The sequence below is a fragment of the Columba livia genome, chromosome 2, assembly GCF_036013475.1.
Source record: "Columba livia isolate bColLiv1 breed racing homer chromosome 2, bColLiv1.pat.W.v2, whole genome shotgun sequence".
Taxonomy (NCBI): Eukaryota; Metazoa; Chordata; class Aves; order Columbiformes; family Columbidae; genus Columba; species Columba livia.
This window is the reverse complement of record NC_088603.1, coordinates 101,459,463-101,480,077: the sequence shown is the minus strand read 5'-3', so window position 1 is coordinate 101,480,077 and position 20,615 is coordinate 101,459,463. Positions and strand designations below refer to the sequence as shown.

At 38.0% G+C, this 20,615-nt stretch overlaps 1 protein-coding gene and 1 long non-coding RNA gene across 5 annotated transcripts in view; one reads left to right on the top strand and one right to left on the bottom strand.

Annotated features, from left to right (window-relative positions):
• ZNF407 (zinc finger protein 407) overlaps positions 1-20,615 on the top strand; it is a 349,389-nt gene that overhangs the window by 47,642 nt on the left and 281,132 nt on the right. The gene's annotated exons all lie outside the window — the stretch shown is intronic.
• The window catches only part of LOC135578588 (uncharacterized), a 31,619-nt gene continuing 17,425 nt past the window's right edge, over positions 6,422-20,615 (bottom strand). The window contains exons 3-4 of one of the 2 annotated variants that reach the window (XR_010470403.1): positions 14,420-14,601; positions 6,422-13,207 (exon numbers count right to left, since the gene is read on the bottom strand). This is a non-coding gene — a long non-coding RNA (uncharacterized LOC135578588). Of the gene's footprint in view, positions 13,208-13,885; positions 14,602-20,615 lie in introns of those variants that run through there. The other variant, XR_010470402.1, reaches the window with a different exon arrangement.

The window sequence follows — 20,615 nt, the reverse complement described above, 5'->3', positions numbered from 1 at the left end:
GAAAGAGATTCATAATTTTAGTATAATCAGCACGTTGGTTTGCCTCGTAGTGACAGGTTGAGTTTATTTCCGAGAGACTGTTCTGTGAAATAGGCCATTAAAACTAGAAAGCCCTATATAGGGAATGGCTGCGTAGTTTCCCTAAGACTTGTGGTCCTGTATCTTTCCATCCTCCTCTTTTTTTTTTCAGATGGTGTCTGGATGCTGTGGGTAAAATAATTGTCACGTGTTAATCCAGTGTAATTTAATGAATGAAAACCAGATTTTAAGGGTTCCATATTACACATTAAAATGACAGTTGATTATGTTTAAGCAGTTGTAGCATGATACGAACTTGCCTTTTAGAGTTATGTAGAAAAACCAGATGGCTTTGAAATGCCGGTAAAACTACAGAATGCTTTGGCTGTATTTTGGTTTCATTGAAGGACATGGTGCAATTGACTTGGGTAGCACCAAGTTTTCACCTTCCGAATTTATGATGGTTTGTAAAAGATAAAGGCAATTTTAAATGATACTGCTATCTATACACAGTTATTTTCTTCAGCAGGTTTTGAAAATTTGTGAGAAATGGCCAATTGTTTGACATTCAGTGTTGTTTGCTCAGCAGCCTTTTGTATTTCAAGCATATCTTTTAATACTGAACCTTAACAAGAAGGGCACTACTTCCCGCGTAGTGCTATACGGACTGGATGAACTGTCATATCATTTATTGATTCCATAACCAGTTATCTGACTGAGATGTCTTTTATAAAAACTGCTGATGGTTGTTTGGGAGAAGGGAGGGAAAAAAGAAAAAAAAAGAAAAAGCTCTTCTACCTAGAAGTATAATATCTGAAATACTGGGAAACTGTCGTGTTTGTGCACAGCTGCAGTTATTTATCATTCCTCTGTCGTAAACATGTACTTTGCATTGACCAGATTTGGGGATTTTGTTTGGTGTTTTTAACAGTTTTTCATTTTTTGTTGTTGGGTTTTTTTTTTTAACTTTTTTGTTGTTGTTGTTTTTTAGTTTTTTAAACAATCCCTTGAATAGTGGGATTTATAACAAGAGATTTTGAATTTATATCACCAGCTGATTCGGAACAGGTTTCATCAGCATAGGGTTGAATCCAGCAATCAATGCATTTGATTTCGCTGTAGTAATTACTAGAACACCTTCAAGTCTTGATTTACCAGCTGTTTCAGGAGAGGTGTGAGAAGATTTGTACTGAGCAGTAACTGAGTAAGCTTCCCTAGTAGGAGGTGGAAGGCTTTTTTTTTTGTGTGTGGTTTTGTTTGTTGTTTTTTTCTTCCTTCTCCCCCCTCAACCCCTGACCTCCTAATGACAGTACAGGCTTGGTTTATTCTTTGAAGCGTAAGTATATTTTTCCTTTTTGAGACTTAATGATGCTGGTTAAAGATATCAGTACCCCATCTGCTCAATACCAGTTCTGCCTGGTGGGTTAGTTCGTACAAATCCCTCCCCATTTGCTCTAGAAAAAAGGGTTTCATCAATGAGAGCCCATCAATGTAAAAAATGTAATCTGAATTTGCTGAGTAGAAGTTTTACTGTTTATACCTTAACTAGTTAATTTCATTAATGGGCTTTTGTAAGTGACTTGCCAAGATGTTGTTCCCCATTTGAAATTGTTTAGTTACATTTCACTCTGTTAGATGGCGTTCTGTGATTTTTGGAATTACTGAATGGTGCCAGTCTTCTAAGGTCATAAAGCTTAGATAAGAGATTTTTTGAGAAGAATAGTTGATTTTCAAATGTGGCATTGCTGGTTTCACAATAAATACATTGGAGCAGATCCTCAAATGTACGCATGAAATTTCAGGCACAGTTGAGGCCTTAATAACCCTCTGACTGCAAAGCTCCGCTGACTTGTTCAGTGTAATAATTTTTGCTTAATACTGTGCTGGCTTCCTCTGAGCCGTAGAGGCTGAGTTATACAGGGGTTAATCATGGCATAAGGATTTTCTAGTCACTCTTCCATTTTGTAGGGTGTGTATGTATCAGTGATTCGCTGTTGCTCTTTGAATGCTGTCAGTGCCCTCCACTTCCCTTACCAGCTGGATTTGTCCTCATTTTCAGGAAACAGTTCCAGAAACAAGTCATAACGTTACAAATTTTGAACATTATGCTTGCCATCTTCTTGGACTGTTGTCCTTTTGTGATGATTAAACCTTATTTCGATGGGTTAATTTTACTCAAGGCAGATACTAAATCTTGAGAAATGTCCTGTGTCTGTTTTAGGGCCCAAATACAACAGAAAACATGTTTCTGCTGCATTTATGAGTAATATGAACTGAGTGCCTTAGGACACCTGAAATGCTTGAAAAGACTCTTGTGGTGCTTGTGTAGGACCAAAACACCTAGAGGACAGAGGGGAATGTCTCCTGATAGTATAGCCTGTTAGCCCTCTCATAATGGGAATTAAATTGGCCAAAAACTGCATTAAGAGTGGAACAACAGGATCTTTCTGTGGCTGGTTTCTTCTTTCCCCATTCAACAACTTTATCAGCATCCCTGGCGGCATATCTTGATACCTGGAGATCGAGAGTGAATTAGCGTGTTAGGGCGCTGCGCTGCTCATGGTGTTTTCTCTGAGAACAGACTATGAGTAGTTGTTGCAGCCATGATGATGGGTCTGGAGGTACAAGGAGGTGATGCTTGCAGGTGAAACTCTATCTCCAGAAGAGGAGGACATACTTTCCAGCTTGGCCCCTTCCTCTGAGCCCAAGAGGGGAGCTTGCTCACTCTTCCAATAGTATCATCTAGTGTAGTAAAAGGCATCATCTCTTTCTGCAGGTTGTATTTCGTCCATAATTGCTTTGGATTTTTCTAGAGGTCCCCTCTGTCCCTTCCACGTTCAGTCCCTTCCTGGAAGAATCTGAGATGCCTTAAAAGATGTGCTTAAGAGATAAACATAGGTTGAATTAATTCCCCTAGGAATGTTAATACCCCCCTTCTTACCTCGTGGCAGTTTAATGCAACTAGAGTGGCTGTACTCACTGTATTGCCCTAAGTATAGTATTGGGATAAGCTCTCATGTTTCAGAACAGCATCATGCTTTGGCATGGGTCAGTCTGTTGTTTTTTTTTCTTTTAAAATAAAGGAAAGTTAAGCATATGAATAACATTGATAACAATAAGATGTCAATTAGTGAAATCCGCTGTCCTAAATTTATTAAGTGCTGAAATTGTTTAATTTGCTTTAAAATAAATATTCAATAAATAGTATTTTGTTTCACATCAAACACTTGCTCTTATATGCTTTTGAAAATGTAGTTACAGTGACTGTAAGATAAAATTTCACTATTTATAGCGAACAATCTAGGCATTGCTACTTCAAAAAATTGAATTTTTTAAAGTATGTGCTCGTCAAATGAGTGAATGTATTTTTGACATTGTTTAGCCTGCGCTGGCTGAGGGACGTGTTCCTTTTCCAGTATTAATAGCATCTAACACCGTTCGTTTTTCTGGCATATACTAGAGCGCATGCAAAGCAAGCTGGATTCCTAGGGAGGAATGTTGTCTTAAACATTTGCTTTAACTGTTCATTCCAGTAGATGGCTACAGTTCACTACCAAATTGTGGCTGTGATAGATTTTTTTACAGTAAGTAAATCAGAAGATGAAGGTTGAATTACTATAAATGAGTTGACCTGTACATTTTTCTTATTTCATGTGCTTAGTCATGCACTATTCACTATTTTTCTATGTACACCTTTTTCACACTGCAGAAAAATGTTATAATACTTCTTTTTTCCTGTTAGGCAAGGTTTTATAATATGAGACTCACATATCATTGCAGTTTCCTAGTATTTCTAATTGTGCATGGTTAGAAGAATGCTTAGACTATGCAAACACTGAAGAAACTGCATCACTGTAAAGCTGTGTGCTAGTTTTATAAAAGTGGACACTTCCAGAGTATCAGCATTGTAATAATTTTGTTGCTGGATTTAGGCATTTTAAATGGAAACTGGCCGTTTATCACTTGCTTTTGCCAAGTCAACTTCAGCTTTTATAGAAGCAGATGTTTTCTAGGAAGCCTTTTCAGTGTTAAGCATGAGACGGTGACTTTAACACATACAAAAGTATGTTTACCCTTGCATTTCATTAATGTTGTACTTTGCAAGGTTTTGTTACTCTGAATTCCCATCCAAGTCTTTCTTTTTATAAACCTGATTTGCATACAACTAAGTTGATACAAAAGAATTTCTTTTAAGCCCTTGGAAAAGCAGCTTCCTTCTGAAAAGCTACTCATTAGCAGTTCACGGAGTGGAATTCTTTCAAAGGTATATTACTCGTTTGTACTGTGTGAAGTAGCTCACAGTACAACATTGAAATATTAGGTATGCCTTTTGACTTTCTCAGATCGAGTGATTCTGAATTCATCATGTAAACTAGTGAATATTTTGCTTTAATTTTCAATGAGAAGGGAGTGTTGAAACTGATTTTTATTTGTACTCATATTTGCTGGTACATGCTACTACCCTATCACTTTAATTTTACCATATTACTTTCATTTTTGCCTTACAACAGCTACAAGCTGAGCGCAGCAATTTAAGGTGCAGATTTTTGTTATTTTACAAATGAAAGGGCCATTTTTTGCATTAACTGCTTATGCTGTGCTATTGCAATTTTAGGTCCCTTTGCAATCAACTGCCAATTTATATAGCTGGCTACAACTGCTTAATCTATTATTAATAAGCCGTGCTACTGAGCTCTACAAATGATAAAAATGGTACCAGTTTTATACAGGAATTTCATTTTCATATCTAAACTACACACAATAACTTTATTCTCTACCATGAAGATAAATGTCTTAATTATTTATAAATTCTTTATATTTTATGGTATCGATGTAAGGTTTCATTCATTATCCCTGGAATATATTGAGAGACCTGAGCTGTAACTAAAATATTTTTCGTTTACCCATTTAGTTAAAATGTCATAGTCTTAAGGGCCAAAATTTAATTTGTTTACAAAATAGTTTTACAGTTTAATACAGGGTTGAGCATTCTAGGAAAGAAACAAATGCTGTGTTATTCTAAGTCCTAAAATTGAGTATTTCAGATTATGTGTGTAAAATCTCAGCTTTCTTGTATGTTTAGATTTTTATCGTAGCCACATTGAAGGAGTTTGTCTTCTGAGAGGGAAACGTTTTTGACCCCTTCTCGAGAGCATATACAACAGGTTCGTCAAGAATCACAGATTTTAGTAAGGTAAACAATGTTAGTTATGTCCCCTCTGATGCTCGTGGAACCGGGATATGGCCAGTACCTGGTCCTTATATCGTGGAAATACATGAGCTGTGCTGGAGAGCACCTGCCTGAGCTTAGGACATCTCACCCAAGAGAAGGATTGTACCTGGAGGGCAATTATGGTCAGGGCAAGGGATGCACAATAGTAAGTCCATGGAGCACTTTAATGGGCTATAGAAAGGAAAGGAAAAAAAATATATATTTACTAAGGTAACAATTGTGCATCTCAGAACGGGCTGTCAGATGCTAAACAGTGTTTGCTTAGAACGTATTTCCCATAAAGTTGTGTCTGTTCACATATTTAAATTTCTTGGAAACCCCTTTTGAATTTGTTTTCCTAATTATTTAGCAAGAACTTAGAGCTTTATCAAGCATGTTCATTGGGGTTTTTTTTGTGTATCATGCTTCTTAGATTAAGCATTTCCACAAAAGATTTGCTAGTCACAGTGAGTTAGACTTTTTTTATTCCCTAGGATTTAATTTCAGCTGAATTGTTACATCTCTGTTTTTCATAGCCCTAGTTTATTTAACCACACGCGTGCACAGATGTGAAAAGTTTCGCTTAAACAAGAATACAGCCACACAGAGGATCAGAACCGCCAAACCCTGCCCGCGTTTCCGTGGGAGTGACCCGGCCGGGGGGGCTGTTCACACCCCGGAATGCCGACCTGTCACTTTCCCGTCACTGTCCCTGCCCGCTCTCACACCCGGGCGCTGTCCCCCTCGCCCCCCAGCTTCTGCGGCCGCGCTGCCGCCTCCTCGGCGGGACAGAGACCGAGCCCTGAGCCCCAGGGAGGCTTTTTTCCCTTTCCGAATCGGGGCTCCCTCTCCCCCCGCCTTGCCCCGAAGGGCTCCCCGCGGCCCCCGCCCCTGCCCGCAGCGCGGCCCCGGCTCTGCGCTCCCGGCCCTGCGCAGCCGCTAGGGAGGGACGGGCACAAATTAATTAATTGTCCCACTCTCCCTGTGAAAACGCTGCTTTAACTTCACCCCCAGCAGCAGCACTTTGCGTGTTATAAATAGATTCAGCCCTTACAAAGGCGTTTTTATGAGCTTTAGATGGATTTAAAGGTAAAACGTGGAATCTTTTATAAGTAAAAATGATTTATTTTTTATTTTTTATTTTTTTTTTGTGCAGGTTTACTTGTAATATCGCTAACACATCTAGTTACCGGTAAACTTATTTTCATAATTTTGATAGTAAGTGCACCATACCTACCTGGTAAAGAGGTAAACATTTTTAATCTGATAGGGGCTGAAAAACAGCAGCTTGTCTTTATCTAATTATTTCCTTAAAGGTTGTTCAGCAAGTGTCATGTATTTTACTAACGATATGCTTACTTGGAACAAGACAAGATATTTACATTACAGTGAATCAAGAATCACAGTAAAAGTGCAATTGCCTTTAAAATGCATTTTATAGTTAAGTGAGTTTAGGTTCAGTACAGTGGTGTGCCATAATATTTGACAAAATAGTAAATGTCTCTTTAAAGGGTGACACAAACAAAATTACCCCCTTTTTCCTTTTATTTACTGATATGAGGAGCTTATATTTCAATAAGTGGTAGATATAACAAACTAGAGAATTCTTTCCTTCCACCTGGGGAGGTAAAAAAAAAGATCATAACAAGCATATTAGGGTGGCTGACATTAGGTCTACTTTATATGTTTGTTTGCCTGGGGTGCTCTCATAAAAAAAAAAATAAAGCAGAGCTTTATTTATAGTGTGCACTAAATTTGTGTTCAACACCCATAATGAAAATATTCAAATATTTTTTTAAGAAAAACTAGTGTTTTGAGATATTTGCAGGGCAAAAAATATGCCACTGTTGTGAAGGGTAGAGGGTTTCTCCTTTGTTTTGCTTTTATTTTTTAACGATCATCATAATTGCTATGTACCTTCATTATTGCTTTTGCCTGTCTGGCAAGGTGGAGTATACAAAGGATGTTCTTTTTGTAAAACATATTTAAAAAAAAATAAGAGTGAAAAGCACCGATTTATGCTGCAGTGTGTTTTGGTTCTGAGTAAGCAAACTGTATGCCTAATGATTTCATAAGAATTTAATATTGTGTGTTTTACAGATGGAAAAATGTTGATAAATTTAGGTTAATTTCAACTCTATTTATGGAACTACTTATGCATTTTTTAAAAGAAACAGAGTTGTCTTAAATTATATATAACTTGAAAAAGGGCCTGTTGTTTATTTTATTTTAAATATTAGATTGTCCCTGAACGAGGTAGAAAGAGTATTATGTAGAACACTACTTATGGAAACAGCAAACTAGTAAATCTATGCTGCACTAAAGTAAAATGTTATATTATTCTGATAATATTTGACTTTTGCACAATATTTAAATGAACATTAGTATAAATAGGAATGCTTAACTAAAACACAAGTTCATCATGTAGGCTAATGCATTACTCTTGTATATTTGTACATGAGTGAACAATTATTCTAAAAAGTTTATGCGTGTGTTCCAGTGACCAAACTTGTGTTAAAACAAACTGTTCCGATAGTGGTGACAGAAGACGTGGTTGATGGTTGTGTTTGAGATGTAAATGGGCAAAATATTTGTGGATCTTTTAATGATTACAGTTCTTGATAGCTTTCATAAGAGTGCACATAATTTGTGACAACTCTAATAAAAAAACGTGGCAGCAAAACTTTCTGAGTTAGCGGCAAAGTAAATGGGGCAGGTTTTGCATTTTGAACAGAAATCTTATGAACTGTGATTGAATTTGTCGTGAAAGTGTGTCAGAATTAATAAAGTATTTACGTGCAAGGTTGCTGGGCTTTGCAGCCTGGTTAGGGCTGAGGATTGGTTAACATGAAAAGTCATTTCTGTGCATTTGGTACGAGACAGCAAAGGACAAATGTACTTCTGTGCGTTTCGGATCATAATGCCATTTCTCATTTCAAACCATTTTTGTCAGGACACCAGGCAAAACAATGATGCTTTGAGGACGTAATTAAAGATATTGTTCAAAGAACAACTTTCTGCATATTTGAATTATTACTGTCATCAAAATCATACAAATATGGAAATATGATTGCCAGAAGCACATAAATCAATGATCAGCATGGCCTCAAAATCCAATAAATATGTAGAGTTAAATACTTTAAAATGCAAATTGCATCTGATAATTTGCATATGGTAGAATTTAAAGGAAATTTTGTTGCTTAACAACCTCTAAGGTAGCAGTTAGGGCTACGGGTAAACATAGATTTTTTTATTCATCATTGGTCAAGTTGCAAGATTTGATAAATGATAGGAGACTGCTTTCCTTGGTTAAAATGACTGCATTCTTTACTGAATCCTGAAACTGCCTTGAAGTCATCTGAATAATTAAGAGTTAATTATTCTTCATCCATCTAAATCAGAAAAGGACAGATTTAGGGAAGGAATTTATAATTTTTGCCTCACGTCCTGTCATGTCGTAATGTGATAAACTAAACTGACTCCAAATAATATCTAGTGACCTTATAGTAATTACGCCTCACAAAACATTTTGGTTGAAATTTTTTAATTGCTTGCATCGATTCCAGAAACTACATGTTAACAGACTCTGAAGTTTAATTGTGTTCAGAAGAAAGCAATATAAAAATCATGTTCCATTGCTATTCTAGTTTAATCAGGGCAGATACTGTACGAGGTCTTTCAGATGTTTCCCCCATGATAGCGCCTCTCTCATTTTTCTCTGTTTTGCTTTTTTTTTTTTTTTTTTCACGAAAGCCATTCTTTTTAAAGGAGAATGGATATGTACGTCAATAATATAACTACTTTTTTTTAAGGAAAACTTTCAAAGTTTAGCCAAATCAGTGATTTGTCAGTGGGATCAATCCCATGTGCTTGCTTTTTGCAACTTGGAAAAAAAATTATCTCTAAAATACGGGCAAAGAAAACCAGAATAGTCTGGCATCTGTCTCCCCATGAGAAGGACACTTTCAGAATTCAGAATTCAACCTTGTTTGTATTTGCTAATTTCAAAGTAGGAAAATATTTTTTTCCAGGAAGAAGGGTTTACGAATGTTTACTGATCACAAGAGGAATTGTAATAAAGAAATCAATATGCATGATCCCTTTTCATGTAGTACAACAAGGTTACACTGTTAGGTTAAGTACAGGCTGCATTCCTTTTCAGAAAATCAATTTGCTGTATAGTGTGCAACAGCAAGTCTCTTCTGAAAGAGTTATTTTATGTTGTGCGCACAGTAAATTCTATATTGACGCCTTCAAATAGTATTGACTGATTAAAAAAAAGTAGTGCTAAGCACAGTAACCTCAGAAGTGTATTATCATTTTCAAGTAATTGCTTTCTTGCTAATTACTTAATTTCTTTCTAAGAGACAAACTGATGAAACATGTTCTTACGTATCCTTTAAATTATTAATACTGTAAAACTGTTGTTGTGACTTCATTTTCAAAATATTTTAATATATTATTTTCATAATAGCACTGGAATATAGAACTTCAAATACTGTAGATTTAACATAGACTGGAATTCAAAGGGTGGGTTTTGGGGAGTTTGTTTGTTTGTTTGGGGATTGCTGTTTTTAAAAGAAAATATTTTAAGGTCTGGTCATTGTGTGCAAAACCAAATAAATGTGTAATTCTTTTCAGTTGTTATGATTGTGTGCATTTAAACTGTGATGGAGCTTGGAAAGCAATACCGGGTTTTTGTAAAGATTATCTGTTACCTGCCTGGATTCCAAACAAAACAAGCAGTGTGGAGAGAGGGAGGGGAAAAGTTACTAACTGTACTCAACCTCCTTAGACATAACGTGGCTTAAAAGCCAGTTTTTATAAGGGAAATATATGGAAACGTGGTTTATTTTCAGTTCTTGTTTTCTCAGAACATAAAATTATGTCTTTTAAAATGCTTTGACCATTTTTGATGCAACTGTTCAATTGTAAAGACAATCTTTTGCTTTTTGTGTGTTTTTTACTGAACAGTTCTTGATGGACTCTGACTTTTCCTTTTATTTCTGTCAACCCAATTACAGTACATTAGAGCGCACCCTGATCCTACTTGTTTGCCTGTTATGCAGTGTATATGTTTAACTCATAAGCATGTTCATTTAGATATTTCAGTCTGATCATGCTGCATGTCTTGCAGCAACACGTATTGATGTCTACAGAACATTAGATACTTCCAACCTCAGTTATTCATTCTGGAAATTATAAAATGCAAATATATATGGTTTTGATTACTTATGAACTGTTGTATCTGAAAAATCTGATTTCCCAATTTGTTGTTTCTCTGTTAAATTCAGTTGTTCGTTATTATGCCCTAAATAAATTCAGATTTTAATTGGAGGCAATTTACTTCATTGAAATTTGAATTACTTAGAAAAATACCTGGAATTTGAATTGGAAAGCTGGCCAAGCTGTGTGTATATTTAGGCTCAAAGCTAAAATACAGTTTGTTATGATTTCATTTTACTAAAAAAAAATATCCACCTTTTAAAGGCAGGCTGGCATTTAACATTTCCTGGTATTAGAAAGACACTTATCTAATGATGTAGCTATTTTCCCTGCATTTTTTTGGTAAGTTTAAAAGATTTCCTTCCTTTCTAGGCTGGAAAGGAGGTGATTGAAAAGGCCGTCTGCATTTATTTTTTTCTGGTCAGAAAAACACATGCAGTAAGACTACTTTAGGTATATCTCGTTGGTTAGAAACCCTGGGCTGCTGTTTGTTTTCAGTATTCTTGCTAGGGATCTGAATCACCCAAACAGCGATGTAAACCAAGCCAGGCATAGCAGCAGACAGAAAAAATACATTCAACTAGTGGGATCATGGATTTGTTTGATTCAGGTAATTGAAAGTGTTTCATACTATTATTGCAACTTGAAGGCTTGTTTAAGTGTCTAGCTGTCAGTCAGTTTGGAAGGTGAAAAGTATTCGATTGTCACTCTGTCAGTCAATAGAGATGAGAACTGTCTGCCTAATGGATTTCTTTACGTGGATGTCTGCATGGAGGTAGAAGTAAAATCAATGTGTTGTCATGTGCAAGTACGCTGCATCAAACTGCCAGGTGAAATGCAACTGTATTTCTGTAACATCTACAGCCTTGTCTTGTTTGTGGGAGACAGAGAGATGCTCTCTGTATTTACAGGTAACAAACTCTGTGTGGTCACACGTGACGGTTTATTTTTGAGCACTTTAAAAGCAGGTTGATCTATTTCCACTTGTTCCAGAGATTCTTTTTTTTTACCCTTTTGCTTGATCGTATCAGGGATCAATATACAAAAACCAAGATTCAACTTAGGAAAAAACGAAGGTTGTTATTCCATGAGACTCAGAGCCCTAAGACTGTTTTCTTTCAAACCTGTGTTTCTGCATGTTTTCTGCTTGTCAGTGATGACTTATATTGAGCTAACTATGTTTCCTGCTCAGGTTTTAGCTGTTAGGTTAACTACATTTATTAGAGTATATGTGTTGACTTCCTAGAGCAGAAGAGGAAGATATGATTTCTCCAAGAACAGAAGACGTGCAACCACAGGCTTTCAAGAGCCTTGATGAGATCTGCACCGGTCTGTGACCACTGTTGTTTCTCTGGGAGGTGCTTACAATACAAACTTCCACAGAACAGCATCTGATAGCAAGGTGGCATCTGCAAAATTATTACAACATCTCAGAATCATAGTCCTGGTTCTTATAGGTCACACTAACTTCTGGCTTAACCCTGTGTAAAACAGGTGTGTTGTGATGGTAGCCGAAGATCTTATTCAAAATAATCATCCTGTTAGTGGATACAAGAACACATATAAAGTCATGATTCTTAGCCCCACTGAAGGGAGCAGAATGAAATGAGAGATATTAACTTGACAAAAATACTGATATAATAACATATTTACTTTTGCAGTATTCATATACCTGGGTTATTTTTTGATAATAAAAATACGTAGCTCTTAGCTGCTGCTGTAGGGGAAAAAGAAGTAAGAACTAATTTTCAACTAAGGAACTCAACTGTGAGTCGTGAAGACCGTAAATACCAAAGACTGGTGGTAAAACAGAAGATAGAACTTCAAAAGAAAGATCAGGATTTTAGTTTTGGTTGGAATAATTGCAAGATTTAAAAAAACGTGTGGAAGATGGCTCCTGAATTATCAGCATTTTTTAAAAAATTTCTTTTTTGACTTGAATGAGTATTTCCAGCTTTAGCAGTAAAGGGTGCAGGAATTCTGCTGTCAGCAGTCTCATTTGTTCCCAGATTGCTGTGTCTCATGTTTAGGGATAATAGAGGAAAATAATGTGTGATTCTTGTAACTGAAGATCACTGTCTTTTTATGGAAATAGGCAGAGTTAGGCACAGATTTGTAGACTCAAGGCTGAAGAAAATACGATGATCATCTAACCTGCTATCCATCATAGAACTGGTTGTGTATTTTCACCAAGGATTATTGGTTTTGGCACTTTTTAATTTGTGTACTTACTGTCCACATGCTATTATATTTAGTGCTTAGAACTTCTGACAGTTCTTACAGAGGTTTTGCGTCTGGCTTTGTTCTATAGAGGAAACAAAAGATGCTGTAGTGTATAAAAGACACATCATCATTAGGATATTAGCTGTACCATGATTGTCTACCACCACTTTTGAGCTGATGGTTCAGTCAGATGAGTTGGCAGGAGCTGATCTTCTGTAGACAGTTCTTCAGACAAAGGTATTTTACTCTGGCCATACTTAACACGTGAGAATACTTTTATTTTCTGTCAGAGTCTTTTGTTATGTGGATAAGAATTTATTTTGTTGAACTGAAGATGCTTCCAATTTGTGTAATTAGTTTGTTGGTAAGTGGTCTAATGAAAAAATAGTTGTGGTGGAGTGTATTTAGTCAGCAGAAGCGGCTGTGAGATGCTGAATGCACAACCATAGTGTGCCTGTATCCTGGGCTCCCAGCAGGAAGAAAAGAGGATCCATTTTGCCTGTTTCCCATGAAGATGTGCTCTTCATGCTGTACAGTGAGGGCAGGGAAAAAATACAGGAGATGGTGTTTTTTTAGAAAGCCTTAGATCAATTTAAGTGGATTTATGAGAGATCTGGAAAGGTACCACAAAGGAACTCGTAAGGTTCTTGCCTTAACAGATATGAAACTGTGATCTCTGGTTTAGATGCAGTTGAAAATTAAATTAGCAGCAACAAAATACAAAGAGTGTAGCATCAGATACTGGTACTAGTTGTCTGAGCATCATTTACAGAGCCAGCAGTTACAGCTTCGGTCTGTTTTTAGGACAATACTGCATATTTCAAAGAATTAAATGCTTTGGTCTCTTTTCCTCTCACGTACATTTGTATTTCTTGTGCAGCTTTCTAAATTTCTCTCTTAACTGCTTTATGTTCACTTATCATCAAAACATTGCATGTGACAGAAGATGGAGGTTTTACAGATGATTTTGATTTTTGTTATAACCTACCTCCTGTAATCTCTAAAGCCACAGAACATAAACTGTAACTTTTAATTTCGTGTGTTTCTTGGAGCATTTTTTTGAACTTCTCTTTCCCCTGTTTCACACTCCCCACCCCCATTAGCACAGTGACCTCCTTAGTTCAGTTTTATGTCTCCTGGTTTTTTCTTCCCTGCCACCTCCCCAGCCTAGGAGCTCAGTGTAGCGTTCGAGAGATTTTACCATGAATCACTATCTAATAAATGGCTAATAGGAAAATTTATTTCTGAAAGACATTTAAAGTTGTATGAGGTATGTGAAGTTATATAAGCGTGATTGCACGGAAAAGCTGGCAGGAGTCAGTAGGAGCAATAGTGTGATGTCGGATATGTGATCAAACATATAAGTATCTGTTGAGCTCCAGCAGAAAGAGAAGGATCCATTTTGTGTTTCCTGTGCAGGGAAGTGCTTTGTGTTCTCTAATAGTACTTCGTTTCTGATATTAAAAGATAATGTATCTGTTCTTAGCGTTGCTCAGACAGTTTAATTACCACCTAAGTTCAGATATTATTCCTTGTCAGATCTTTAAAACTACAGTCTTCCAGATGCTGAGATATCTGCCTGTTACGCGTTGCTGATAGCCTAGTCTGAGAAGTGTTTGTGCTTTATAGGAACAGAAACTGTGTTCATTACAGGCAGCAGAAGACGTTTAGCCAGGAATTAGGGAAGGGAGGTGCACGTAGAGTGTGGGCAGAAGGAATATAAGCCTTTTGGTGACTCACCACTGCTCTGACTTGGAAAGACTGCTGGCTCGACGCCGGGTCTGTTCAGGGTTTTGTTTTTTTTTTAACGATGTGGCTTACATTTGGAGATCCTTTTGTTGGTCGTATTGCTGGAAAGATCTGCATCATCTCTGTGTCCTATTGTCTTCCCCTGCCCACTCAGGTGTCCAGTATATAGTTTCCTGCAGAAGCAGCAAAGAGAAAAGTATTCATGGCTGTTATCTGTAGGCTCCCAACCAAAGTATTTCAATTATGCACTAAAGGCATAATATGAAATCGGTGGAGAGATGTGGATCCTTCCCAAAAGCACGGTAGAGCAAAAGTTTGTCTGAGGCACAAGCAGAGAATGGATCGGAGGAGCCGGTTCTTGCCATTGACTGTGGGGATCCCAGAGAAACCAGCCCTCAAACTCAGAGGCAGCTCTCGTGTGCTGGCAGGCGGGCTGGCGGGAGGCCATGGCCCTCACCCGGCCTCTCTCCCCGCCGTGAGTGATTATAGACGTGTCACTACACTGTTGTTCCCCTCCCTGTGGAACCTGGGGCTGTGGGCTGTCCCCCCTGGCCTTCCCTCTCTCCCTGTCAATCAAACAGAGAATTTGCAAGCAGTATTGATTGGAGGCTTGAAGATTTTTCTTGAGTGAAGGTATAGGTGCTAAGCTTGATAGCTCATCTTTGGCCTGTTAAACAAGCCCCCCCCCACCCCCGCTATTCCCGTTGATTGTCACCTCTCCTAGTACCATAGTCTGGATTTGTATCTATATGGAGAAAGTGAAATGTTTTGTAGTAGGTGCTTGGAAAATCTTGTGGGTAGAAATTGGTTTTTACACTTTCCTCTTGTTTCCTCTGTTGGAATAATTCCAAAGAAAATGCATTGGTCATGCAAGTCTTTGCATTGCTCTTGGTGAGATCGATTTGGCATTAAAATCTGTTTTGTGTAGCTCACTGATGTTTCTTGTCTCAGTATGAATATAGAGTTCTTGGAGGCATAACATCTTTAAATCTTTCCACTTGTTCTTTAGGCTGTATCATGCTCTAAAAGAGAAATTCAGGATTCAGATTAAGGGCAAAAATACCTTGTTATTCTCCTATTGAGGTAATTCAAAAGTCAAAGACAGTCAAACGTGGTTAAGGTCTGCAAGAAATTGTTACAAAATCTGTTGAACCTGAAAAGCCATGCATTTTGTCAAATGGATATTCACTTTGAAAGATGTTTCTTGCAGGAACAGCTTGTTGGTGATTCTTTTCTTGAGGTATTGACAGATAAGCTCTGGCAATTTTAAGAGGTTTGCACCCCCATCACTAAATTGGTAGAAGCAAACTTATGCCAGCTCCTGAACTGCAGTATACAATCCATCGTATTAACTTAAGCCACTGACGTAAGTTTAAGTGAATATGTAGGACTGTAAAGTCAGTCCTTCTGTCAAGTTTGGTATATTGACAGTAGGCTCTTTTATGGGGATGCAGCAAATACTAGGGTCTGGTAGGCTCTTATTCTTACAAAATTCACCATAAACCAATAGCCAGTTCTCTTGGGCTCCTCTTCCATCAGTGTGTTGCTTCCTCTGCAGTAGCACGGAGGTGGCCATTCTAGATTATCGTGCTTATTAGATGCTTATTATTCTCTGTTTCATTTCTAATTTAGCAGACAGATTTGCTGTGCTCTTAGCAACATCGGGGGAGCAGTCAGCGTGCTGGAGGGCAGGGCTGCTATTCAGTGGGACCTAGTCAGGATTAGCAAGCAAGCTGATAGGGTCCTCATGAAGTTCAAAGAAAGGCAAATGCAAAATCCTGTGGTTAGGATGGAATAAACCCACACAGCAGGACTGTAACTTGCTAAAAAGCAGCTTTGCAGAAAAAGGCAGTGTGCTTCTGGTTGAGGCCAGGTTGAACATGAATCAGCAGCGTGCCCTTGCAACAAAGCAAGACACGTGCATGCTGGGGTGTGCTGGCAGCAGCGTAGTCAGCAGGTTGTGGAAAGTGGTTCTTCCCCTGTAGCTGGCATCCGAGATAACATCTGGAATAGTGTGTCCAGGTTTGCGCTGTCCAGCGTAAGGAAGGCTTTAATAAACCATAGTGAGTCTAGCAGAGGGCCACCAAGCTGATCCCCAGCTGGCCTCAGGCTTCAGGAGTGATGTACAAGGAGAAGCTGAGGGACTTGTTCAGCCTTAAGAAAAAACAGCTGTCTGCAACCACCAGATGTGGAGTCTGGAGAAGGCAGAGCTGAACTCTTCTTGGAGGTGCACAGATGAGCCCTGGCAAGCAGGACTGCAGGAGCACTTGTTCAGGACACTGAGGCTACAGAGATATTTCCTCACTACCTCTCTATCCACTTCAGTTTTCCACGTGTCCTGGCCATGCCTGCTAGTACCAAGAGTGGTGAGGCTGGAACTGCATTCATCGTCTGTCCACTAGAAGATGGGAGAACCAATCCATTCCTGTTTCTGCTCTCTTTGTTTCTCCTAATGTTGTAGTTTTACTTGCTTGATAGTATTTTTCTTAGAAGATAATATGTTATCCTAGACTCCTTGGAAATACTTGGTAGAAAAAAAATTCTCCTTTCATATGTCTCTCCTTCCCAGCCTGACTGGGGAAAGTCCAGCTATTTTAGCATCTTAACATGCTTCAGAATGAGAAATGAACAATCACTGCATCTATCCGTGTGAAAGAGGAACAACTGGCAACTGGTAGGAAGGAAAAGATATTCTGGGCAGATTGTGAAACAGATGAAGAGTACCATGGATAATTGTTCAAGGAGAGATAACAATAAGAGGTGGTAAGGAATGTCCCAGTAAAAAAGGTTTGTTGTGTGTGGGTTTTGTTTGTTTTTTTTTTTGTTACAGATCACTCATAGCAGCAATATTCCTTGTTTCATTGTAAAAACAGATACTATAGATCAGTTCATATTTTTTCTTTCTTGAAATATCAGTTCTGGTTTTAACAATTTTATTTAATACTTCATTACTGGATCTCTACAGGACTGGGGCGGTATAATATTTTTTAAAATCTATTTCTTCATTATCAATAACAATACTGAGTGGCAAGTTCTTAATGAGGCTTTCCACTGAGGTCCATTGAAAGATACTGCCTCACTTTCAGAAAAGTTATTTAAGAGCTTCATTTTTAGGGCAAAGCTTTGTCCTTCATTTCTTTTGTATATCATTTGTGTTTCTCTTAGGAGGTCCCTTTGTACGTGCTCAAGATGAAGAGACTTCTTAGTTATCTAGAAGTAACTAAGCTCTTCAATAAGTTGTGACAGTTTTTTGTAGCATATAGTCCCTACTGTAAAGGTGGATATGTCTTAAATTGAGGCTGTCAAAAGGGATTGTGAATTGCATTTCACGGTGGTATAAGAACATGTAGACAAGTCTCTCTGAAGACCTCAATACTGGTATTACATGGAGCTGCTGAGCTGCTTGGTGAGGCTCCCTACACCTACATCATTTATTAAAACATTACTACTTATTTATGTTCTGATGCTAAAGTAAATGGCCATTTTGTTTTGTAGATTTTACAGGCTTTTTCTTTGGTACTTAGCTCTTCCATATCACTCTGCTTCGTTCTCCAATGACTGGAGTGTCTCTGAATGTCTAAAGGATGGCTGATGGTAGTAGAGTCTTGCTTTGCTTTGCGTTAATCAGAGCTGTCTGACTGCAGGGGAATCTTCTGTGGCTTTACATACTTATTCAGCTCACCTACTTGTTCCCTTGGGATTTTCCTAAATGTGGTGAGCTGGAACCAAATATATGTGTGTTGCTTACATGTATAGGATGTAGTAAACATACTATGATGCTCGACATACTGTTGAAATTTTGACTTCTTGCCGCAGTTCAGCAAATCTGCGTGGTGGGAAGGTCTCATTTCTACCTAAATACTCAGTTCCTATGTCAAGGTGTTTCATGTACAGATTCTGAAGCATTTCACCAAATTAGTGAATGTTACCTTCATTGTGTACATAAGTAAACTGTACAAGAAGAAGTGATTCACCTAGTATCTCAGAAGCTGAGAATGGAACCTGAATTTCTTCTTGTTCCTTATTCACTGAATGATACTATTTTCCTTAAATAGTAATTTTTTCCCCAAAGTTTTATAAATAATTTGGATAGCCTACTAAATATGCATGCTCTAAAGTACTCAAACAGTTCCTTTTCATCTGGCACAGCATGGAGCTAGCAGTTTTATCCTTAATCTACCCACAAAATATGTGACTACTGTGTTCAATTTATACAGGGGCCTATTCTTAGACTGCATTATAGTTTATGAAAAATTGTTGGCGTTATTTCATGAAGTTAATCACTTGTAGAGGAAAAAAAAAGGGCAAGTAAAAAGGTTCTAAGTGTTACTTACACTGTACTTGTTCATTCAAGGACTTTTGAAGTTCTACTTTATCAAGAAATCCAAAATCAAGTAACATCAGCTATCCAAAAAGCATTTTTTAAAGAAAATAGTGCCTTTAGTGGCTTATCTGAGTTTTAGGTTTTTTTTTTTCCTGTTTTCTCAAAATAAATAAAATCTTTTCTTAGATATGGATAGCTATATTAAATACTTTTTATTTAGTTTCAGTTGAATTTTCTTTGCCCTCATGATTGCGGAGGTGATTTCTTAATTCCGCGCACAGAGGGTATATTATAAAATTGGATTTTGTTGGTAAAGGAGAGAGACTGGGGAAAACTAGTCCATGCTCTGGTTCTGTGCATGTAACTCCCCATCTCTGCAGGGAGCAGGCCAAGGCCGGGCTGCTGCAGAACCACAGGGATCCTTGCAGGGGCCGCTCATTGTGAGCCGGGACTCATCTGCAGAACGGCTGTAGATTGTTGGTGGATAAGGAGGTCCCTTTCCTGGTGGGGTCCAAAAATTGCCACCTGCCTCAAACCTCAGGAGCGTGCTGTGTGTGTAGGCTAAGACAAGCAGCTCCCAATGATGGTTTCAGGCCTCCCGTAAATTTATGAAGAGCCACAGTCAGCGACTTGCTGTATCTGACCTGCTGGGTTAGTTTGAGCTCTCTCAGTGTAGAGGAGGGCAAGTTGAGTAATGAAATTCTTGATTTCAACACTTCAGTGCAAGTCATCAGATTTGCCTTTCAGCTTTTTGGGATTAAAAAAAAAATAAAAATGAAGTCTTCAAGGACTGGAGGGAGGTGTGGAGTTTCCCTTTGCCGCCAAATTGCAGGTTGTATCTTTTGATGCGTTGCTTGCGTGACAGAATTACAAAAGGAAACATAAAGAAACTGGTCCAATCTGTTCTGAGGCCTTGGAAAGCTCTTGGATATTTATTATCCATCATACTCTAAAGAAAAACAAAACACCAAAGGGTGGTTTCATGTTTTGATCTTAATTTAAATACCACTGCATTTTGCATTCACCTTTGTACATATGATCCATAGCTATTTACTTAATATTTAATAATTGCATGCAGAGGCTGAAATTTACTTACAGTATGTAGTTCAAATATTTACACAGGAAGTTAGTCTTTTGACCCATGTTGTATAGGAACTATCAGTGTGGTGTCATTTTCATTTTGTAGAACCTCGTATTTTACAGGTAGGCTTATTAACACACAGATGTTCGTGTGTGTGAGCTTGGAATGACATATTTTTAATTGCACATCATATTTTCAAACCTTTGACTTGGTATTGGAGTGGACTGATGCTTTATGTTGTCGGGATTATGGCTAGATTGTATATGTATATTTTTCCACTGTTGAGTTTTCCCTTTTGCAGCCAGTAGGTACCTGGTTGTTCTGTGAGATGTCAGTCTAGATGTGGCCCCTCATAGCCTGTCTCTTATGGAGCTGGTAAGAGAGGTGAGAAATCCAAAGGTGGCCACATGATGCAGAGAGTTGGAATGTCCTCTGGGACATGGAGGAGCAACGACAGGTTACGTTGTGGAAAGAGGAGCAGATAAGACAGGGCTGCCTACAGAGGAGGAACAAACAAAGAAACGGTGGCAGAAAAAACTTTTTAACTTAAACAGTCTTCTCAGTTCTGAAGTCAGTTGTATTTTACCCTTGCGTGTTTGGCTGTTAATGAGTTGAGGGTTTTTTTAATAGATTTATAATACAACAGCCAAAGAAAACTGGTCCGTCCCCCCCCCCCCCCCCCTTTTTTTTCCTTCCTTTGAACAAAGATTCTCTGTGACTTGGTTCTTAATATGCTGCTGACACCTAAACTTCCCATTGCAGTCCACTGTGTATATCTTTGC